At 43.4% G+C, this 24,930-nt stretch overlaps 1 long non-coding RNA gene across 2 annotated transcripts in view; it reads left to right on the forward strand.

Moving 5' to 3' along the window:
- Positions 1 to 4,999, forward strand: part of LOC133369669 (uncharacterized) — a 36,862-nt gene extending 31,863 nt beyond the window's left edge. For both annotated transcript variants that reach the window (XR_009758944.1, XR_009758943.1), the window contains exons 3-4: positions 236 to 366; positions 855 to 4,999. This is a non-coding gene — a long non-coding RNA (uncharacterized LOC133369669). The remainder of the gene's footprint in view (positions 1 to 235; positions 367 to 854) is intronic.
- Positions 5,000 to 24,930: the final 19,931 nt, after the last annotated feature.

Below are 24,930 nucleotides of genomic sequence, written 5' to 3' on the forward strand. Positions count from 1 at the left end.
GTTGTAGCAATTGTAATGTGCTGGATGCTGTATGATTTTAATTGTCTTGTTATTGCTTGTTTTATTTCTTATATATTGAATTTTATTGCATTCCATAGAATTCACATTGTGATGCAATAAAATACAATATAAGAAACGAGAGAAGCAATCAAAATACATTTGAAAATCAATATGAATATTTTTATTTATTTATTTATTTATTATTTGATTTATATCCCGCCCTTCCTCCCAGCAGGAGCCATCTCCTGGGTGTGCCATCTCTTGTGTTCAACCAGAAATCCACAGACACATCATGGACCACCTGAATGAAGCTTGTGGACCACTGGTGGCTGGCGGATCATAGTTTGAGAACCCCTTCCTTATATGGTATTACAGCTAGATACTACATGTGACACCCTTTGAACACTTGAAAGCACTATATTAATTTGGTTATCTCACTCTGTTATTTCCTCTGTTCAATTTTATATTCCCCTTCACTTCTAGCACCATTTGTCCATCACAATGCTTGGGAGAGTGTTTGAGCCTCTTTTGGGGATGAGACACTGTTCCACTCCAGAGGACTTGTTTGTTGAGCTTTCATCCTGATTTGCTTGTGTAACCCCTATAGATTATTGGTTTGGCCCAGCCCAGTGGGCGGGGAAACCTTTAGGAAGGGGCTGTACTTGTGAGTTCTAGTGCCGAACAAGAGAGAGAGCTGGAGAGGAAAGCAGCTGTTAATGGCATGGAGCAATAATAAGGCCCTTGTCACCTTGAATTAGGTGATGGGGTTTTAATTTATATGCTTAGGAGTGAATGGAAGAGTAAACTCCTTTCAGTGGCTTTATGTATTTGTATCTATTTTGTTTTTTATTTAGGGCTTTAAGGCTTTTGACCATGGGAACTCCTGATCTTCTTATCTTGGATTTTTCTCCATGCAAGCAACTGCTGCACTGGCACCTTGTTGCACGAATGCAACTTTGGGGGTTCTTATGTTCTGAAGATTATTATATTCTCTTGGGATATGTTGTATTGCTGTTGCTAGCTTTGCTACCTGATTTAAACTTCCAAATCTTTACAAAATTGTAATTGTGTTTGCATTATTCACTTATAAATTAGCCCCATAGAATCCAAGAGATTGGCATATGTGCACAAAGCTTACGCAGAGGTTAGACAATGTCTGCTCTTTATTGAGCATTCATTCTGAATTGTTTGTGGGCAGATTATATAACAACGAGCATTCATCCTGACTTGCTTGTGTGGAGGTGTACCCATCTTCCCCTCAATCAGTCATTTATCCCACAATTTTTAGTGCGCTTCCCTTTCTCCTAACTGAAAAATGTCAACTTAAAATAATGGATTTGTTGCACCAGAATGCTTTGATCCACTTTAATTGTGCAAATTGTAATTTCCAGTATGCAACTGAATCCCTCCTACAAAATGCTGAAAGTCTATGGAGGCAACCCCCAAATTTTGTTATAATTCCCTGATACAACAAGGTGGCTGGTGTAGCATTATTCCTTGTAGAGGCTGACCAATAAGGGCAAATGGGGCACTGCCCCACCAACCTCAGTCTGCTCCCACCTGCCTACCTTCTTGCTTACAACCAGTCAAGGAGTGGTTCTACCTGTCATTGGCTCTGCCTCTGCCTACTGTTGGTCTCCCTCCCTTCCGCCTGCAGAGTCAACTTATTCTAGTTTTGTCCCCATCCTCCTGCCTGCAGAGTTCTACAAGGGCAACACTGGAGGAGGAAGCTGATAAGCAGTGTCATCCCCTCAACTGGTTCTAACTCAGAAGGCAGGTGCTAGCTGGCAGATAAGGGCAGACTGAAGTTGGTGGGGCAGTGCCCCACTAGCCCCAATGGACCAGCCTCCACTGAAATGGATACCCCTATGCTGCCTCAGATTATAATGGTAAGTGCGTGGAATGTTCTCCCTAGCAAGGCCTTTGTTGACATCTTTTTGGTGCCAGTTAAAAACTTATCTTTCCCCCCCTCCCCAGGCAATTGATAGATTGAGATGACATTGTTTTGTGATTGATGGGCCGACAAAGCTTCCTGTGGCTGTTATGGGAATCATTTGTTCTGCTTTTATGGTATTACATATTTATATTTAAGTTTTTAATATGTTGTCAGTTGCTTGGAGAACTTTGGGTAAGAAGCAACTAACAAGTTTTATTTATTTATTTATTTATTTATTTATTTATTACATTTATACCCTGCCTTTCTTTTCATGATAGAAACCCAAGGTGGCATACATCTGGTTCCCAAGCGGTCTCCCATCCAGGCACTGACCAGACCTGACCCTGCTTAGCTTCAGCAGGGAGCGGGCCTTATGTGCCGTCAGACTATAGCCTGGGATTATTAATATTAAACAATATTATTGTTTAATAAATAATAATAATAAACAATAAGTTTCCCCTTCCCGTGCCCTGAACTAAAAATCATAGATTTCACTCTTCCCCACCCTAAAAATGATACCTTCAATTGATTACCCCCTTTCTACTACCTCCATAAAAAGTGTTGGGCAAATACTTTGGTCCAGAGCAACTTCTTCCACCCTTTCTTTGTGACCATTTCTTTATATTGTATTGAGATATAATTGTGTTAATTGCCTAGCACAGAAAGGCAAGGTACAAGTTTGATACACTAAATAAATCGAAGAAATCTGATTGGCTTTTCCTGGCATAGAAATAAAGTAGCAAGGAGAGTTGTGTGTGTTTAAACCTGTAGTTTACAAATGTTCTTTTACTTCCTCCCCAGGATAATTCAATTTTCAGGAAAAGTGAAAGTGGGGCAGGGGGCTTGTTTTCAGAAAAGCAAGCCAAGATAACACGCCGGAGAGCCTCTGGTACTCATCCATAGTCATTTTTTCCTTCACACCCACTTCCTGCTGGTTCCAATTATGTAGGTTATGTTCCTGCCAGTTTAGATGTGATGACAGCTTTAATAATTGATATTAACATTCTTAATGTGCTCGCTTTCTGCAGTGTGTGCACATTTGTGGGAGCGTGTGTCTCCTCTTTTGTGGTTCAGACTGCATTTAAGTAAAATAATCTAAATAATCAAATAAAAATGGTGCAATGAAGCCCTCTTTGGAAACATAATGGACAACTTGATGTTTAAAGTTAAACTCTAGAAGGTCAGTTGTTGTAGCGGCTAGAGTTTGAGATGATTTAAGTACTTAACTGCCTGTTGGATCAGGCCAATGGCTCATCTAGTCCACTGTCCTGTTCCCATAATGGCCAACCAGATTCCCCAATGGAAAACTCTCAAGCAGGACCTGAGCACAAGAGCACTCTCCCCTCCTGCAGTTTCCAGCAACTGGTATCCAGAAGCAGACTGCCTCCGAATGTGGAGGCAGAGCATGGTCATTGTGTAAATGCATACAAATCCTTTCCCTTGTTCAGAGCCATATCCACTAAATTTGGAACTGAGTTCTCCACTTCTTATAGAAGAGCAGTTCAACCAGAGACTTTCTGCCTGCCAAAAGTGATGCCCTTAAAGCAGGTTGAGGAATCTTTGGCCTCCACATGTTGCTGAACTACAATTCCCATCTTCCTGGCCATTGGCCATGTTTGCTGGGGCTGATGGAAGTTGTAGTTGAGTGATTTTTGACTGTCTTACAGAATAGGGAAAGAACCATAACTCAGTGGTAGAGCATCTGCCTTGCATGCAGAAGGTCCCAAGTTCAATTCCCAGCATCTCCAGGTAGGGGTAGGAGAGAATTCTGTCTGAAACCCTGGAGAGCCACTGGCAGTCGATGTAGACAATACTGAACTAGATGGATCAATGTTCTGACTCTTTATAAGGCAGCTTCCTATGTTCCTATGTAGTTCAGCAACATTTGGAGGGCCAAAGGTTCTCCACCCTTGCCCTAAATGGGTCTGTCCCTGAATCTGTGGCTTTCTTTAGAATAGGGGTACCCAGACTGGTCTGCAGCCCAGCTTCATTCAGTCTGACATGTCTTAATGTGTCTATAAAAATGCAATTAAAAACCACACAGCATCTAACACAGCACATTACAATTTCTACAACAGGCAGAAAAACCATTAAGTGGTCTACTAAGACCCTCAACAATTTGCAAGTGGTCTGTGGGAGAAAAAATGTTCCGGAACCACTGCTGTAATAGCCTTTGGACTATACTGACCCCATTTTCTACAGGGTTTCTACAGGATCCAGTAGATCCTGAACCAGCTCAGTTCCACCTCCGCCCTACCCTTGGAAAGGCCCGTTTCAGGGATGGGGGAGAAATTCAATTTTGTTTGTAATTTAATGAGAAACTACTGAATTCACACTTCTCAAACCAGTAATACATGAACTTTTAAAGATGTTTTGTTTTTAGACTTTTTTTAGTTTTGTCTCTTGTTTGCTGCCCTGGGCTCCTTCTGAGAGGAAGGGTGGGATAAAAAAATTAATAAATAATAACAATAATATGCAAAAGCTACCCTTCACTTCCCTGAATTTTACAACACAGCTCTCCAAGCAATATGTACAAAAATGGATGTATTAGGGGAACAACATGTGCACTAAAAGTGCATCTATTTGTGAAAATAACATACAAAAATGAATTATGTTAGGGGAAATTGCAAAAATGTGTTTCAATGGGAGAAATGTGCACTAAAATGCTGATTAATTTTCATGGGGAAAAAGAATAAAAACGCAAAATGGTGCAGCAATGTGGATAACTGAATTTAAGAGAAAAATGAAACACAGAGAGAAGCCGAATTTGAAAGGCTCGTCCATTTCTAGCCACCAGCAGGCAGCCCACTGGTGTCACTCCCACTACACATTCAGCAGCCAGCAGGAGGCTGGCTCAGCCAGGAGTGCTGGGCAGAGGGACAACTCTGCCTAATCCAACCCCACCCCAGTCCTGCATGAAGGTGGGTGGGATTGTTCTGCTTCTCTCAAGGAGCTCCCATTGGATGTGGAACACCTTACCCTCTATTGCTCTGCCAGTAGAGGTTCAGCAGGCGCCCTCTGTTTTAACCTTTAAACCTCTGCTGAAAGGTTTTCTATGCTGCCAGGCTTATGCAGGAAATTAAGAATAAAAATATCTTTCTGCAATAGCTAGTTGCTGATCTCTGATTTTAATATTTTTAAATGGTTTTATTGCAGATACGTATGGTTGCAAATTGCTCTGGTTTTTTATGAATAGCAGTATACAAATGTTTTTATAGATGAAATGAAATGAAGAAGCACACACACAAAGTATAAGATCATAAAGTCTCGGTTCTATACGCACATAGGCTTTTTCCATTGCCTACTCTGAGCAGTGCCCAATCAATTACAGATAGCTCTGCTTTAAACTAAAAATATGGGACAGTTATGCAGTAACCCAGCCAGCCTGTGGTGACATCTCTGGTTTCTGGGAGCAGTGTGATTTCATTTGTTGTTGTTTCTGCAAAACTCATGCTGTTCCACCCCTAATGATGCTGCGTACCTTTTCTTTATCAGAGTGGCATGAATAATCCCAGGTTCCTCAACATTTTCCTTGACAGTGTTGTCAAATATCCTGCATAATGTGTCTGCTACTACCAGTTCTTTGCATAAGCTCAGTATTTAAGTCCTGTTACTAAAGAAAGAAAACAAGTCTTTAGATGCTGGCAGGGACATTTGCCATTGCCAGACCTTCCTTAGCAATAGCTATCAGAGGTTTGTGGTCAGCTTCATCAAACTGATCACTGATTTGATCTATCTAGGAAGCACTGACCTCACTCTAAACTGACCCGTCTAGCACGCATTGTCCTCACTCTAAATTGGCACATCTAGCAAACATTGCCCTCAGTTGAAATCGACTTCATTGCCCTCAGTGATAGTAGCATATAACCAAAGCTCCAACAACAAAATGGCACTGAAGTAGCAGCAAGTGGGTGAAACTAATGGCTATAAACAGGATTTTTAAAAGTGAATCTTCTTGTTGAGTTAGAGGTCTGAGGGGGAAATATTTCAGCTCCCCAAAGCACCATCTTAAGATATACTCTTAATTAACGTAATAAATTTCCACTGTCTATGTGGTTTCTTTTTCTCTTTCTGGATCTATCTGAAGTATCAAGATTTTTGTTGCTGGTTTTGGTCTGGACCATCAAAAAACAACACGAGAATTATCTGTTCCAATCAGTTCCTGGTAATTTCAAAAAGGACATAATGGGGAAGACTATCCTAGAATGTTTTTCTGACCTGAAGGCAGTGGCGCAGTGGAGCAGGAATGAAGCATCACCACTCACATCAGGGACAATGATATCATCTCCAGGAGCATTATTTGCCAATCCTCTGCATGCCAAATACATAAGCTTTTCTCAAAGAGAAGCCTGCCAAACAAGCTATGCAGAAGATGGCTAAAGATTACATCGCCATCTTTAATCTTGAAAAATTCCACAATCCCTTTATTAGGACTAACCAAAATATCACAAAACAGTGGAACAAGCTTTTTGAGATTTCTTCATCAAGCTAAATGTTAAGGGAAGCAGGAAGAGTGAATGAGGGGGGAAATGCTGGCATAGACCACATTCACATGATACATTTATTCCACTTTAAACAGTCATGGCTTTCCCCAAAATATCCTGGGAACTGTCATTTGTGAAGAGTGCTGAGAGATGTTAGGAGACCCCTATTCCCCTCACAGAGCTACAGTTTCCAGAATTCCCTGGGAAGAGGGGCTGACTGTTAAACCACTCTAAGAATTATAGCTCTGTGAGGAGAATAAGTCTCCTTACAGCTCTCAGCACCCTTTACACACCTGCCTTCCCAGGATTCTTTGGGGGAAGCCGTGACTGTTTAAAGTGGAATAAATGTATGGTGTGAATGGCCTTAGTACAAATATTTTTTTAAAAGCAGTAGGACAACACTACATGTATCACTATAGCCAAGTCCAAAGAAAACATACAGCATTAATCATTCCTGCCAATCAAATGCGAGAGGAAGGATTTTTCCAGTTTTGCAGCAATTCTCTCCCCCTTCTAGTTTTTGTCCCAGAGCCTGGGCAATGCCCCGTCATTCCTGTTGCAGGTCTATGCTCTCTATATAAACTGCAAACATGTTCCATGCCACAGAAAAGTCCAATTGATGGTTTGCTAAACCACTCTGGGCACTGCACATGTGGAGAAGTAGCTGCTGCCACCATTGTGAATCCAACCAAAATGCTATGGCATGTTTGGGGGATGGATTTTGGCACTGAGGTCCACCTGAAAATGGGCTGAGATGGGGGAGAAATTCAATTCAGTTAGCATTTCAAGCCAAATCTATCAAATTTGCACTTTCCAAAACCATACGAGATCCAAAACACAACCATCCTTTGAAATTCTCATTTATTCAGATTTTGCAGTGCAGTTCACCAACCAACCAACGTTAACAATGTGTGTTAGAGGCAAGTGGGCATAAAAATGACTATACGAGTGAAAATAGCATACAAAAATGCATTAGATGGGGAGAAATTGCTTGAAAAAATGTGTGCATTAGTCAAAACTGCCTACAAAAATGTTTTTATTAAAAGAAATCTGCACAAAAATGCTGCAGAATTTTTATGAGAATTTGTTTTTTAAAAGATTCACAAATTGCTGTAGAAATGTGGAGAACTGAATTTAAGATTGGGGGAAAATGAGAAACTGAGAGGCCAGATCTCACCAAAGCTGGCTGAGGCTTGTTGTTTCAGAGGACCAGGCTTGTTTTATAGCTTGCCAATCAACCTAAGAACTATTGCCATCAGCTTAAAAAGTATACACCAAGTGTGGGCAATCTTTGGCTCAACAATTGGCCGTGCTTGCTGGGGCTGATGGGAACTGTAGTTCAGCAACATCTGGAGGGCCAAAGGTTCTCCACTATGTGTCATCTTTTATACAGCTGGCAGTAAAATCCCTATTAATTTTTCAGTCCATCTCCAGCGCATTCCATTCTTCTCTGGCAAAGTTAGTCTTGTAAAGGATCCTTTTCTACAAAGGAGTAGAATAAGAAAAGGGGCTCTTTTGTCTTCAGGAAGGAAAAAAAATTCTCCTCCTGCTTTTGAACTACTTCCTTCAACACTGATAAAAAAAGGTCTTTCATCTGTCTGTAAGTAGCTCCGTTTTAAGCGTGAGTCAATCAGCTTTTCAAAGTTAATGCAACTCGATCAAAAACTGACTGGGCTGCAGCAACTGCACATACAACTCAAATTTCATCTGAGACTGGGTGGGGTGGGAGAGGGAGAAATCACTGAAGCACCAAAAGAAAACTTTATCAGTCCTCAAATCCTTTTCAGTGGGGGGTAGGGGGAGTTTGGAAGCCATTTTGAGATTTAATCTGAATAAGAAAGGCCCAAAAGATACAGTTCTATTCCTGAATGGGTTTATAAGAATTAATTAATGGTAAGAAATGTGAAAGGCTAAGAGATCCAATGTTAGGGATAGGGAATAAATTTGGTTTGAATCTAATATTCACTACCTAAACCAAAATATGAACCAAAATCCAGGTATCCTTCAAAATTCACAAATTTTTGATGCAGTTCTGCAACTGAATAATGTGTAGAAAACTGCATGTATTAGGGGAAAGCATACACTAAAGTGCATACATTATTGAAAACAACATACAAACGTTGTATTAGGGAAAATTGCTGGTCTATTAGGCAAAAATGGCATACAAACGTGTATACTAGGGGAAATGTGCACTACATTGCTGATTAATTTTCATCATTCCTTTTTTTAAAAAAATGAAGTTATGATTGGAAAAATGAGAAACTAAGAGAAACCAAAAAGGACAGATTTGACCATCCCTGTCCAACATAACCCTCACCATGGGCCCAGTTCCCATAGTCAGGCCTAGAGTGTCACAATCCAGATCATAAAGTTTCCCGGTAGGAAGCAGGTCCATTTCCTAAAACTGTCAACAGAACAAGTGGGACCTGCAACAAAATGTTGCAGCGTAGGCAGAAATGCAGGGGGACACAGTTCCAGGACTTCTTTCAGTGCAGGAGCAATAACGTCCTCTGCTGGAATGCCAGGGTAATTGTCAGACTGGACCCTTCTCACTCTGGCAAGAGAATGTGATAACAAAGCTTTTAGGATTGTTTGTGCCATGTCTTAGCATAAAGAATGAGGCTGGCTTATTATACTCTGATTGTCATATGATCTGAATGCATTGGGCATTATGTATATTATTGTACTGCTACTCTTTCGTATGTCTGAAATGGATCAGCACAGCTGCCTGGATTTTTGGATTTTTGGGGTTGTGGCTGTGAGAGGGGGCATTATGATGAGTTCCTGCACTTCCAACTTTCCAACTGCACCAATGCCTCTCACTAGGGAAGGGGAAATTCGATTCAGTTCTATCAAATTTGCAGCTCCTGAAACAATACGAGGACCAAAACCCAGCCATCTTTTGAAAATTGCACTTATCTGAATTTTGCGGTACAGTTTACCAACCAAACAATGTTTGCAAAAATGCACGTTAGGAGAAAGTTTGCACAAAATGAATACACTGGTGAAACTAACATACAAAAATGCATTATAGTAGGAGAAATCGCAAAATAAGTGTACATTAGTCAAAACTAAAAAAATGTATTAGGAGGAATTCATGCTAAAATGCTGAAGAATTTTCATGAGGATTTTTTTTAAGGGCTGATTGCTGCAAACATGTGGAAAAACGAATTTAAGATTGGAAGAATGAGAAACAGAGAGAACCAAAATTGACAGATTGTTCCATCACTACCTCTCACTAATTGAATTCTTCCTTGGGTGCCCTTTGCCTCTTCCCTCAGGTCTCTTTACACCAGGGTGGGGAACCTCAGGCCCAGCGATCAAGCAGCCCTCCAGGCTTCCCCATTAGGCCCTGAGTAATGGAATTAACCAAGTGGAAAATGAAATTCCTTGAGTGGTGACAAGACAGCCCAGTTTATACAGAATTTGGATGGACACTTTGTCCTGACATGGTAGTATTGTAAATGCAATGTGGATTCCCCCTCACCGCCCCAACCACCAATACAGGAGCACTTAAACATGCAAAGTACCCCTCCCCACTTTGCAGTCTGAAGTTGTACAGTCCAGGAAAGACTTTACCCTTCATTTTGCCGACTCACGCCTTATCGCAGGGGAGTGCAAAATGAAGAGAAGGGCAGAGGGGAACAAGAATCCTGGCATGCCCATCTGAACAAATACGAGCACAGTGGTTGAGGCCTGCTTCTTCAAATGAGCAGATGAGCTGATAGACCTGTGTCTGGGCTATACCACCAGTCTGTAGGTGGGGACTTGCATGATTTGAATGTTCTTCCATTTAAAACAAACAAACGAAACCTTGCATATTAAGAAGGGTTCTACTTTCATCTCTGGCATGCTTGCTTTCAATATGCAGGGATGGGGGGATGGAGGAGTATCCAATCATGTTAGTCCCCACTTTCAGTCTGAAATGACATAGCCCAGCCACAGGTTTACCACCCTTACCTTAAGGGGAAGGACTGTGGCATAAGGGCAGAGCACATGCTTTGCATCCAAAAGCTCCTCAGCTCAGTGGTGGCTGGTGGCCATTGGGACTGGTAGGGAGGAAGGCAGGGAGCCCAACAGTAGGTGGCCAATGACAGGTGGAGTCAACTAATTCTGGGTTTGCCCTTGCTGAGTTCTGAAATGGCAAAACTGAGACTCGAGGAGGAGCCAGCAACCAGCGCTACCCCCTGGACTGTTTGTAAGTAAGCTGTCAGCAGGTAGGGGCTGGTTGAGACAGACTGAGATTGGTGGGGCAGTGCTCCCTTTGCCCGAAAGAACCAGCCTCCACTGCCTAGGTTCAATCCCCGCCATACCTAGGTAGGGCTAGGAGAGCCCTGTCTGAAATCCTGGAGAACCATTGCCAATCAAGGTAAACTGGCCTTTGCCAACATGGTGCCCTCTAGACATTTGGGACTACAACTCCCATCAGCCCCAGCCAGCACGGATTTTCTTCTGATTCCCATCTCTCTCTGTAATCTCAAGTCCTGTTCCTCCCCTACCCCCACCACGCCTGGTTCTGCTAAAAATACAAACCATTCGCACATACTGCACGCATTACTCTATGTACATTATTATATGCATATTATACATACGAAGGAAGGCAGTGGTAAACCCCCTCTGAATACCGCTTACCATGAAAAACCCTATTCATAGGGTCATCATAAGTCGGAATCGACTTGAAGGCAGTCCATTTCCATTATACATATATGCCCTTCAGGTTTCCTAAATTCACTAACACATAGATACATGCAACAATGCGTATAACTGTATCAATTAATTAATTATATAAAGTAATTACGCTGAAGAAATATGGTGGCACAGCCAATGCTAGCTCTATTCAGAGTAGACCCATTGAAATGAGTAACTTTAAGGGAGTCATGTTCACTGACTTCAATGGGTCCACTCTAAGTAGGATTTGCATTGGATGCAATCCGTAGTCCCACATTGGATTTGATTCTGTTATACCTATTATGCATATAATATTTTTTCACACCGAGTCTTGTGTGTAATTTTGCATATAATTAGTCAAGCTTTTTTTAAGGAAAAAAATTACAATGTATGGCAGGTTCAGACATAAGAGGTGCCAGCAGAAGAGGTGGTTGGATGAGAGCAAAGCTCGATCCAGTTAGAACTGCCAAGATCCATCTATAAATCTGTTTAAAGTGGGTTTCTCCTCCGTCCCTAGAGACAGCCTGACCAGCTTTACGCTTCCTAGAATAAAAGGGTCAATGCACCCCCTTTATCACATGAATGATTGTACCCAACTCAGAGTAGACTCACTGAAATTAACAGACCTAAGTTAGTTATGTCCATTAACTTCAAGGGGTCTACTCTGAGTAGAACCAGCATGGAATGCAACCCTATAACTACAATCTTATGCACACTAACCTGGGAGTAAGCCTCATTAAGCAGAGTGGTACTTACTTCTAAGTAAGCATGTACAGGAAGTGCTGAAAATCAAGATCAGTGCACAGCATAGAAATAATACACACACACCCTAGATCAGATGTGGGAAATGGATCCAGGCTCTATGAACATCTTCAATTTCTCTTGAGCCAGTTTGCTTCTTTGGACAAGAAAATACTTCCTCAGGCTTGAGGAGGTGACTCTCACTCGGACATAAAGTCTAAATTCATAAGGAAGCCCAACCTTTGATGCTTTCTGGTTTTTACTTGTAAAAGGTGCCAGGCAGCCAAGACTGAGCCCATCTGGGATTGAATGTGTTGGGCTCTGCAAAGGAACTCAGCATGACCAATACTTTAACTACTACTGCCATCTTGGGGCAGATTTAAAATAAATCTAGCAGATGCTACTGATTTGCATTAGAAAAGAGGTGTGTGACTTAGGGATGGGGAAAACTTCTATTCAAGCCAAATCTATCAAATTCACACTTTCCGAACAATATAAGAAACGAAATGCAGCCAGCCTTCAAAATTCACACTTATCCAAATTTTGTGATGCATTTCTCCAACCAACCAATGTTTACAAAAAGGCATATATTGAGGGGAAAGTGTACATAGAAAAGGAAAAAAGGAATATATTCATGAAAACATATAACAATGCATTATATTTGGGGAAACTGCTTGGGAAAAATGTGTTCATTAGTCCAAACTGCATAAAAAATGTGTTTATTAGGATATATCCACACTAAAATGCTGTAGAATTTTCATGAGGACTTTTTTTTTAAAAAAAATGCAAAGATTGCTGCAGAACTGAATTTAAGACTGGAAAAATAAGAAACAGGGAACTGACCGATCCTTCCATCCCTAACCAGGAGTGAAGAATATTAAGCCTGCAGGGCTGAATGTGGGTCTCCAGGCCCCTCTATTTAGCCCTCAGCCTCTCCCTAGTTCATGCCTCCTCTCCAAGTGACACCCCCTTCCTCTAGTACTCACAAGCCCTTCTCTGTACCCTCTTCAAGTGCTTTTACCTGACTGGAATGTGTCCCTGAACTAGAGCTTGGAAAAGTTACTTTTTTGAACTACAACTCCCATCAGCCCAATCTAGTAGCCAGGCTGGCTGGGGCTGATGGGAGTTGTAGTTCAAAAAAAGTAACTTTTCCAAGCTCTGCCCTGAACTGTGATCATGCCAGTTGCTTTCCTGGGTGCAGATTGGAGTTTGGGTTTCTATAGAATGTGGCTGGAATATAGCCTACTATACGAAGATAAGAGTCATATCCATTGCTTCACCCACTTTTGCCTCTGGGCCCGCTCACCACTGGCATATGGCCCCTGGAAGGCTGTCCATGCAGAAATGCAGCCCTTTGGGATTAAATGTTTCTCCATTCCTGGTGTATACACTTCAGTCTTCTAAACAAGGTTCTGTTGGCATGTGGCAGAAGGGCCAGGCTCTTACTGTACATGGCCTTTCTGGAGATCCTATGTGGCGTAGTAGCTAAGGTGTTGGACCTTAGAGGCCAGGGTCCAAATGCCCACTCAGCCATGAAGCTCGCTGCGTGATCTTGGGAAAGTTATTGATTCTCAGCCTAACCTACCTGGAAGATTCAGGATGGACAAAAGAAAGTATCTCTTCATGCAGCACATAGTTAAGCTATGGAATTTGTTCCCATAGGAAGCACTGATGGCCACCAGCTTTGCTGTTGTTATGTGCCTTCAAGTCGATTACAATTTATGGCGACCCTATGAATCAGTGACCTCTAATAGGATCTCTCATGAACCACCCTGTTCAGATCTTGTAAATTCAGGTCTGCGGCTTCCTTTATGGAATTGATCCATCTGTTGTTTGGCCTTCCTCTTTTTCTACTCCCTTCTATTTTTCCTAGCATTATGGTATTTTCTAGTGAATCCTGTCTTCTCATGATGTGTCCAAAGTATGATAACCTCAGTTTCATCATTTTAGCTTCTAGTGACAGTTTTGGTTTAATTTGTTCTAACACCCAATTATTTGTCTTTTCCGCGGTCCATAGTATGTGCAAAGCTCTCCTCCAGCACCACATTTCAAAGGAGTTGATTTTTCTCTTATCCGCTTTTTCCACCGTCCAACTTTCACATCCATACATAGAGATCAGGAATACCATGGTCTGAATGATCCTGACTTTAGTGTTCAGTGATACATCTTTGCATTTGAGGATCTTTTCTAGTTCTCTCATAGCTGCCCTCCCCAGTCCTAGCCTTCTTCTGATTTCTTGACTATTGTTTCCATTTTGGTTAATGACTGTGCCAAGGTATTGATAATCCTTGACAAGTGCAGTGTCCTTGTTGTCAACTTTAAAGTTGCATAAATCTTCTGTTGTCATTACTTTAGTCTTCTTGACGTTCAGCTGTAGTCCTGCTTTTGTGCTTTCCTCTTTAACTTTCATCAGCATTCGTTTCAAATCATTACTGATTCTGCTAGTAGTATGGTATCGTCTGCATATCTTAAATTATTTATATTTCTCCCTCCAATTTTCACCCCTCCTTCATCTTGGTCCAATCCAGCTTTCCGTATGATATGTTCACAGAGCTTGGAAAAGTTACTTTTTTGAACTACAACTCCCATCAGCCCAATCCAGTGGCCATGCTGGCTGGGGCTGATGGGAGTCGCAGTTCAAAAAAGTAACTTTTCCAAGCTCTGGTTCTGCATATAGATTAAACAAATAGGGTGATAAAATACATCCCTTTTTCACACCCTTTCTGATTGGGAACTGGTTGGTGATTTCCTTCTGAAATTCCTTGGTCCGTTCCATTATCCAGTGTATGTTTGCGATATGATCTCTGGTACATCTTCCCTTTCTAAATCCAGCTTGGACATCTGGCATTTCTCACTCCATATATGGTAAGAGCTGTTGTTGTAGAATCTTGAGCATTACTTTACTTGCATGGGATATTAAGGCAATAGTTTGATCATTACTGCATTCCCTGGGATCCACTTTCTTTGGAATTGGGATGTATATTGAACGGTTCCAGACTGTGGGCCATTGTTTAGTTTTCCATATTTCTTGACAGATTTTTGTTAAAATTTGGACGGATTCAGTCTCAGTAGCTTGTAGCAACTCTATTGGTATGCCATCTGTTCCTGGTGATTTGTTTTTTCCAAGTATTTTAAGAGCAGCTTTCACCTCACATTCTAAAATTTCTAGTTCTTCGTCATACTGTTCCTGGCCACCAGCTTGGAAGGCTTTAAAACAGGATTAGACAAATTCATGGAGGATAAAGCTATCAGTGGCTACTAGCCACAATGGCTATGCTCTGACTCTACAGAGAGGGGCAGTATGCTTCTGAATATCAGTTGCTGGAAACCGCAGGAGGGGAGAGTGCTGTTGCCCTCAGGTTCTGTTTGCAGGTTTCCCATGGGCATCTGGTTGGCCACTGTGAGAACAGGATGCTGGACTAGATGGGCCACTGGCCTCATCCAGCAGGAGATCCTAGCTGGGAGTCCAGAGTCTGTGAGTTCAAATCGCCACTCGGCAGATCTCTCAAATTGGTTTATTATTATTTATTTATAAAAATATTTATATACTGCTATGTGGGGAGGAGAGCCTGGCTGGGAGCCCAGAGTCTGTGAGTTCAAATTTCCACTCATGTCTCCTGGGTGTCAAGGGCCAGCTAAAGATCACCCCACAGTGAGTGGCTCAAGGGTTATGTGCCCTGCCACCTGTGCAGCCATGGGCAAGCTGCAGAGTCCCAAGGAGCCCAGTTGCCCCCAACTGGCAGTAGCGGACAAGGAAAGGGCTGGCTTGTGCAGCTGTGGCAAGCTGAGCAGGCCCTAGCCAGCTGAGGAGGACTAGCCTCAGAGGGAGGCAATGGTAAACCCCCTCTGAATGCAGCTTACCATGAAAACCCTATTCATAGGGTCGCCATAAGTTGGGATCAACTTGAAGACAGTCCATTTCCATTTTCATGAGGATAAAATGGAGCAGGGAGAAGTAGGTACACCACCTTGAGCTTCTTAGAGGAAAGCTAGGGTATAAATATAATCAGAATGACAATGCACAGGAGGAGGATCAGCGGTGAAGCCAACAGAATGATATAATAATTGGATTGTTCTCGATCACACTGAGGGCCATCTACCTTAGAATTTCCTGTCTAATGGCAGCCAGCCTGCGGCCTTTATACAAGCTCACAAGTTTGTATACGCATGAAAGTGACAGCTGTCCTCAGCTCCTGACTGTCACAGATATACTGACTCTGAACATGAAGGCTCCACTTAGCTTTCACACTAACAGAACAATCCAACTTGGGGGAAGTTGGCGGAAAGGGAGCCAGCAGAAGAGAAGCCAGTGGGAAGCTTTGTGGCATCCAATTGCCGTTCAGAAGTCTCTGGGTTGGCTGAATGCCGGCTCAGCCAAGAGCTGCACACAGGGACCGAAAAGGAAATGCCTTCCCTTGCAAATACCCCTACCGGAGAGTAAGCCCTCTCCATTGACTTCTATTGCAATTATTTTCTTAGACTGACCTTTTTCCCCGTGTAACTTTTGCGTGGATTGGGACCTGCATGAATGCTCCGGCCATGAATAGGATGTGGCCTAAGTCCCCTTCTCGGCCCCTCCTCCAACATGCCCCCAGAATGCCTCTTTTTGGGGCATTCTCCCAGCTTCCGCACTTGGGGACTTCTGCCAGCAGACCCCGCTGAGCCAGGACCCACTCAGCTCAGCCAGGGTCCACCATATCCAACATATCTCAGCCCAGTGTAAATAGCAGTTGGATTGTGCCGTAAGAAATGGTGGCAGGTCCACCATCCACATACACATCTAATCCTTTTATAAAACCCTTGTGCACCTTGTGATAATGGCTGCCCCTATCCCGTCAGGCTCCATCACCTCCTAACCTGCCAGAGAACGCCCTTTTAACTCCCAGGATCCACTTCCTGCATCTCAGGGTCTGAGATTCAGAGCATCAGGTAATCCCTGTGAGGCAGGGAGGAAAGGCGGGAAAGGCAGAGGAGTTCCCTTCTATTTGTCACTGGTTAGGCCTCATCTTGAGTACTGTGTCCAGTTCTGGACACGTCACTTTAAGAAGGATAGAGACAAACTGGAACAGATTCAGAGAAGGGCAATGTCGATAAATAGGGAACTGGAAACAAAGTCCTGTGAGGAGAGACTGAAAAGAACTGGGCATGGTTAGCTTTGAGAAGAGAAAAGTGAGGGGAGATAGGACAGCACTCTTCAAGTACTTGAAAGGTTGTCACATAGAGGAGGGCCAGGATCTCTTCTCAATCGTCCCAGAGTGCAGGACACAGAACAATGGGCTCAAGTTAGAGGAAGCCAGATTTCGGCTGAACATCAGGAAAAACTTCCTGACTGTTAGAGCAGTACAACAATGGTACCAATTGTCTAGGGAGGTGGTGGACTCTCCAACAATGGAGGCATTCAAGAGGCAGCTGCACAGCCACCTGTCAGGCATGCTTTAAGTGGGATTCCTGTACTGGACTTGATGGCCAACTCTACTGTTCTGTGATTCGAGGAGGAGGAGGAAAGTCACTGCCCTTGTGGTGGTGCAGAGGGCATTGCCAGTCCTCTCATCACCTGAAAGGAGGAAGTGGAAGCCAACTGAGAGACAGACAATGGCTGTCCACCACCACCACCCCATGTAAAGTCGATTAACAAACTGCCTTTCATTTGTGACATCTCGGCATGAATTTTACATTAGGTTTAATTCAGTAAAGTTCACAACTGACACAGTCCCTTTTTTATGACAATCTTTTCCACTGTCCTTTTTTAAAAAAAGCACAACCACACACATTTAGGTTGTCATAAAGATGTTTGAGCTGTCTCTGGTGAGGAGCTGTCTTTAATCTCGAGAAATGGCTTTTACAATCCACTCATGCCTACAGGGCTGCTGAATGAAGTCTGGGAAAGGAGCCCCCACCGCACCCCATCCGTTTACTCTATTAACAACGGAGGCATTTTTTTACCATTATTATTAATGTCAATGAGAAGCAACCAAGGCGCTCATCTTAATGCAGGGCTTGTCACAGTGAAATATTTCAATGCAAGGAAGATTAATGAAGGGGAATGGATGTGAAGTGATAACATCGGTGGACATCCTCTAGAGTTATGAATACACAGAGAGTGTATTGCCTCGGCCAATTAGGTCTGGCAGTGTTTATCAAACTCAGAATCTCCTTTCTCTTTCCTGATGGGCAGGTGGTCTGGACATCCCCAGAGATTTATACAAGAGAGAGAGGGGGAATGATGAATGTGTTTTCTGATACATCAGAGGGAAATAGATGTTCATGCTCTTTCAAAGAGACAGACAGACAAAGATTGATGAGAGGAGGTACCCAAGGCTCTGTGTATCCAACACGTTTACATGTCTGTCATGAAAGCAGAGAATCTCCAACTTGTTCAGGTCTTCAGCATCCTCAGAGTCTCCATGTTCTTTCTCCCCATCTCGCCACCCCCTTTTTAGAAGGAACTGCTCTTAGTCTTTAACAGTCCATTACGGCAAATGGGGCACAGCCCCACCAACCTCATTCTTGATTCCTCCAAGTCCATACCTACAACCAGTCCAGAGGGTGGCTCTGGCTGTTTGCTTCTTCCTCCATAGCCTCAGTTGTTGTCCTTTAAAACTCAGCAGGAGAATAGGGAGAAAGCTGGAATGAGTAGGCTATGCCTGTCGTTGGCTCTAGCTCTACCTACATTGTTGGGCTCCATTAGGGATGGGGGAGAGATTTGATTTAGTTTGCATTTAAAGCTGAATTTATCAAATTCACGCTTTCTGAAACAATATGATAACTGAAACACAGCCATCCTTTGAAATTCGCACTTATCTGAATTTTGCAATGTAGTTCACCAACCAAACAATGTTTCCAAAAATGCAGGGATGTAGCTGTCCAGGATCTGGGGGGGGGGCTTAGACCCCTTCCTTTTTGGGGAGCCGGGTCTCAGCAGGGTTACTATGTCTCCAGCATCCTATTAGCCAATCAGCATGTATGTTCAACACTGCTAATTAGAACGAATTGGAGTGAAAAGAGGTGAGTCAACCACTGAGAAGACTCTTCTCAGTAGCTAACACTCTCCCCTTTCGTGCTTATTGGCTCCTAGGGATATATATTGTAATGGGAGAAGGCATTAACAAGGATCACATTCTCAACCTAGCAGTGAAAAAAGGGGGTATGGCTATTACTATTATGAAGGGACCCTGCACTTCTAGATTTGCTACTACACTACAGCAAAAATGCATGTGTATGGGGAAAGTGCACATAAAAATGAATACATGAGTGAAAATAACATACAAAAATGCATTATATTAAGAGAAATAGCTTGCAAAAATGTGTCCATTAGTCAAAACAGCATACAAAAATATATTTATTAGGAGAAATTCCAGCTAAAATGCTGGGAAAATTTTCATGAGGATTTGTTTAAAAAATACAAATCGTTGCAGAAATGCAGAAAACTGAATTTAAGATAAGAAAAATGAGAAACTGGGAGAACAGAAACTGACAGCTCATTCCAGCTTCCACTGGTCTTTAAGGTCCTCCCCTGACCTCCAAAGCAGGAAATGAACTATTTCAATGATCTTCCATTCCTCTACTTCCAAAAGAAAATTCCCATATTTTTTGCAGGTAGATTTGAATACCTTCCTTGATTTATCTGCTGATCAAAAACTAGCCTGAAGGCACATGAGAGTCTATTAACGAAGCAACGTATTAGGGCAGCCTCTACCACTAGGCAAGGTGAGGAGGCTGGATGTAGCAGTTGGCAGGTGCTAGGGTTTGTCAGGGGCAGTGGCAGGATCTGCTCAGCTGTTCCTCCTGAGCCCCCTGGATGTTTCTGCCTGACACAGGGTGATGTGTGCCATGTACCCTGCCCCGCACCCCAGAACCAAGCTTGCTGTCTTCAGGTGCAGTGGAGGGTGTTGCCCTGTCACCATCTGGGAAGTAAGATTCAAGTAGGTATTCTGAGAACCATTGTGAACAGAAATAGGAGCAGAAATTGTCACAATTCACCTGGTTGTGAGCAGTTGCGTGAACAGAAACCACCTGAGCAAATACGAGCATTATTTGCTGTTGTCATTTTTAGTCCACCCGCATTACATAGCTAATCATATTGTTTTCTGCATTGTTCTTGATGCTACCCTCCCATTGACATGATTTGCAGCCAATTATGTAATTAATTACATAATTAATGATATTTATTTCAGCCATAAGCGGATAGCAAGCTGGACAGCCATCTATCAAGTATACTTTAATTTAGATTCCTGCACTGAGCATAGCAGGGGGTTGGATTCAGTAGATGTATAGGCCCCTTCCAACTCTACTATTCTATGATTCTATAATTCTATGATTCTATGTCGGTTTTAGAGGAAGCTAAACTGTAGCACAATAGAAACAGCACTGGTTGCAACGAACACAGGACAGGACAGGAATCACTGTCCCCTTACATCCCTAGATTCAACTGCAGTCCAGTCTGCTTCTGAACTTGGTTTTTTTGGGGGGAGGGATCCTTTGCCTTAGGCTGGAAAATGTCTTGGGCCAGCCATGCAACTTACTATTCACCATCAGTTAGCAGGCTATAGAACAGGTCTGCTAGAGACAGGATAGCCTTCTTTTTACAGCAGATCCTCACAAACCTGTGACCCATTGAGCTCACCAGGGGGCAGTGCAGCCCCTCCTTCCTCTGTGCTGCTTGTTTGGAACAGTAAACTGGGCTCCTGCTGGGAGGAAGGGCGGGATATAAATCAAATAAATAAATAAATAAAAATAAAAATGAAGTGGAGAATTATTGATCATCTGTTAGTCCAAGGGTGGAGAACCTCAGGCCCAGGGGCTGGATGTCGCCCTCAACGCCTCCCTATCTGGCCCTTGGAACACTCCTCAGGCCACATTCCTCACTGGTCCTGCTTTGCTCCGAGTGCTTTTTCCTGGCTGGAATGTGTCCTTGAACTCTAATAATGCCTGGAGGATAGGGAAGGGTGTGTGAGTGTGTGTAAATATCCTAGCCTACTAAGATTTGCATTTCTTGCTCTGCCCACTGTTGTCTATGGCCCCACCCACCACTGGCATGTGACCCTCAATAGGTTGCCCAGAAGAGAATGCGGTCCTTGGACTGAACAAGATTTCCCACACCTGTGTTAAGCCATGATGGGCTGTACTTGCTGCGGCCGGTCAAAAGTGGTCTGCTTCTGTTTGAAGAAGAAAGCAGTCATGTCACTTGGCCCAAGACAAAATTGTGCCCCAAGACAGCATGCACAATCCCTTCCGATGGTGTTAGAATAAAAGCCCAGTTTGAACTAAAATAGAATTATTCCTTTGTTTATCGCAAGGATGGGTTCACCAAGCTGTTTTCGAGGAGCGCAATGTGTTCTGATCAGCAAGACAGTCCTGCCTGCCCCAGGATCCACCACCTCCTAGCTAAGACCCGCTGCCTTCAAAAACAGCGTCTGATTAATTTAACCCTAAGCACAGTGCAGGTGGAATTTCCTGCTGGCAATTAAGAAGAAAATAAAAGCCAGCATTCAGGCAGGATCAGGGGCTCCCCCCAGAGCCTGATGAGCTTGCAGCATGGGAGCTGAGCAGGAGTATCAAGGGGGAAGAATGGATGCCTCTGCTTTTAATTAAGCAACAGATAATAAAGCAAAACAGAGACTCAAGGAGTCCAAACTGTTGACTGTCTCAGCAACCAGATATTCAGAGTGTGCATGAATATGACCCGGATTGCCTCATCAAAAAAAGAAAGAAAGAAAGAGGAAATGCATCACCAACATGAGAACAAAAGAGGCCAGAGATGTGCATAAAATTTGCATGTGGTAATTTATATGTATATGTAGGGACAGCTGAATCTGTTAATTCCAGTTTCTCATTTTTCCAGTTTTAAGTTCAGTTCTCCACATTTCCACACCGGTTTGAGATTTATTGATTTTTGTAACTCTTTATGGAAATGTGTCAGCATTTTAGTGTCATTTTGTCCTAACACACACATTTTGGTATGCAATTTTGCCTAAGCAAAGCAATTTGCCGCAATATTTTTGTATGTTATTTTAGTATTGTTAGTTTCACTAATGTATCCATTTATATGCTCACTTTACCATCCTATAAGAATTTAGTCCACATTACTTGGCTAGAGTACTGCATTGCAAAATATGGAGAAGTATGAATTTCAAAGGATGGTTGTGTTTCGGTTTGTGTATTATTTTGGAAAGTGCAAATTAGGTAAATTCACCTTTAAATGCAAACAATCGCTCCCCCATTCCTATGTATAGATGCAAACTTAGGGCCCCTCCCAACTGGCATTTTCTTGCAGGTGTATTCTGCAACGTGTCATTGATGCAACAATAGTGAGTTGGTGATGGATTTATACTGGACTATCCACACATTATTCCACTTTATTTGTTGTTCCGTGATGCTTCCCCAGCATTACCACCTTATTGCCGTATGGACGGCCTATCACACAACAAAAATGGGGGGGGGGAATCCAGAACATTTGTAGTATAAAAAGTTACAGGATTTCAGGAGGGAGGTACGGGACAGGCACCGATGGGAAATAGAGCAGTATGTCTGCCCTGAAACTTTTGCAGGCAAAACCCGAATTGAAAGCAGGTTCATGTATAACTACCCTGGTACCATCCTGAACACAAATCAGTGCACAATAAAAAGGATGCCTGGAGGGACCCTCAGAAATAATTACTATAATTTAAGTAGAAATACAGTTTGTCTCATTAGTGCAAGGGAGGTCACTTCCAGATTATCTGTTTATTGAGCATTCATCCTGATTTGTTTGCTCAAAGTTTTCAGAGAGGTTAGACAAGATCAGCTATTTTCTGAGAACCGATTTGTTTGCAGGGAGGTTAGATGCCATTGCGTCAACCCAATGTTATCCCGCACTTTCAAATGCATTTCCCCATCACTTTTCTTACTGCTAAAAGTCTGATTTGGGGTGGGGGGGAAGCAGGATTGTTGCGCAAGAGGTCCAAATCCACTTCATCTACACAACCTGAATGTGTTGGTATGAGACTGAAGCTCACCTGAGAATAGAGACAGTCCAGAAACACCCTCATTCTTCAGATACAAGTAGCAAACCTTTAAAAAAAAAACAACCTGCCCTGTCCTATCCCCACTATTATTCCTAAAATATCCCACCATACTCACCTGTTGACTATAAGGCAGGAGAGCCTTCCCAGGCTCTCTCAGTCCACTTTTGTTTCCTACAGTTCAGGACGGCGTCTTGTGAAAAGCACTTCCAAAACACACACTCAAAGAACATCTTGCCAAATAATGCTCTCAATTTTCTGTTCTTATCGGCATCCGTCATTGTTGAGTAATAGCGTATGAAGTCAGGGCAGCCTGCTCCTGCGATTGTATGTGTGGCACTTCTTTGGATAAGTGGTTTTTACATGCAGCAAGATATGACATCAATCTAACTCTAATTGCCCCTGTGAGAAAGCAGTTGTATTTATGAAAAGGCAGTTATGGTGTATAAGAGGCAAAGTTATGAATCAGATGGGAGCTGATTTGGAATCTCACTTCTGCCGTGATCTTGCTAGGTGGCCTTAAGGCAAGCTATGCTTTCTCTCAGCCTCAATTTCCTATCTGCAATATAGAGATATTAATAGAGACCTATCTTCCAGGGTTGTTGGTTATAATAATAAGATAATTGCTTTTTTAAAAAAAATTAAAAATCTGAATATGCTGTTATTTACAGAAACATTGGGTGACTGGTACCATTTTAAGAAGAGGTATTCCCCACCTCTCACCCCCTCTCATTTTCATTCATCCAGAACAGAATCCTGGCTCTACAATGAAGTAGAATGGGACAGCCACCTCAGGCAGCCTTTTTTTGAGTGGCATGAAAGGGCAGCAAATTATTAGTAATTTTACTGATAAATATTGACCGTTTCCTCCTGGGGGAAGAGGTGCTGGTGAGATTTTCTGTCTCAGGTGCCAACATAACTTGGCCAGCCTTAGATGCACCTTAACTTGGGAAGGAGTGAGCAACATTTGCCAGCCCCACCTCAGGCAGCAAAATGTTTTGGGCCAGCCCTGATGGTGCCACCTTCAAAGCGGGGCCACCCTAAGACATTTTGCTGCCTGAGGCAAAGAATGAGATGGCATGCACACACACCCATGCCATGCACAAAAGCTGATTGGGCAGACGGTTGCATCTTACGGCAGTGCTGGCAGTGGTACATCATCCTCCAGTTCTCTCGAGGGCAGCAGGCTACTTTAGGGGGTGTATGCCAGGCCTGAGCAACAAGTCACTCTGGTGAATAGCTGGGAGGGCTCCCATTGTTGCCTTTCCCCTCCCCAGCTTCTTCTGCCTGAGGCATAGTGGAGGCTGGTCCATTAGGGCAAATGGGGCACTGCCCCACCAGGTTCAGTCTGCCCTCAGCCAGCCCCCACCTGCCTGCCTTCTTACTTGCAACCAGTCCAGGGGATGGCATTGCCCATCAGCTTCCTCCTCTTGCTTACTCCCTGTCTTGCCCTTGTAGAACTCAGCAGAGAGGAGAATGAGGACAAGACTAGAATTAGTTGCCTCTGCCTGTCATTGGCTCCAGCTCCACCCACTGTGGGGCTCCCTGCTTTCCGCCCTTCTAGTCCCAGTGGGCACCAGCCACCACTGCTGAGGCAATAGCCTCACTCTGCCTAAAGGTAAGGCCGGCCCTGCTTGGAAGAGGCATTCCCAAGATGGCCTCAGCCACCTCCCTAGCACTCCATGAGTAGGGTTGCCATATTCCAGTCCCACAAATCCGGGCTCCCAACCCTGCGAGAAGGAGGTCCCAGGCATGTGTGCCATCAACCAAGATGGCAGCAAAGGCATTAGCCCCTTAGGGAAGCCTCGGCCTCCATCTTAGTTGATGGCAGGGTTGCACCCGCAGCGCAACCAGCATTTATGTCAAGGGAGAGGTAGGTAGGTGTAGGTAGAATGTGCATGTGTGTGTGTGTGTGCCGGGGCCAGGGGCAGGCTGGTGCCAGCCCTGAGCACTGCCCACCTTGCCCTCCCCATGCGCCTCTCTTCTTTTCTCCTCGCTAGTCTCTGCAACTCGGCACCCACCCAGAAAATTCTGGCCACCTAATGGCCTAAGTGGGCGCCGGGTAGCAGGGCTATAATCCGGGTAAAACCCGGCTAACCGG

Source organism: Rhineura floridana, chromosome 14 (genome assembly GCF_030035675.1).
Source record: "Rhineura floridana isolate rRhiFlo1 chromosome 14, rRhiFlo1.hap2, whole genome shotgun sequence".
NCBI lineage: Eukaryota > Metazoa > Chordata > Lepidosauria > Squamata > Rhineuridae > Rhineura > Rhineura floridana.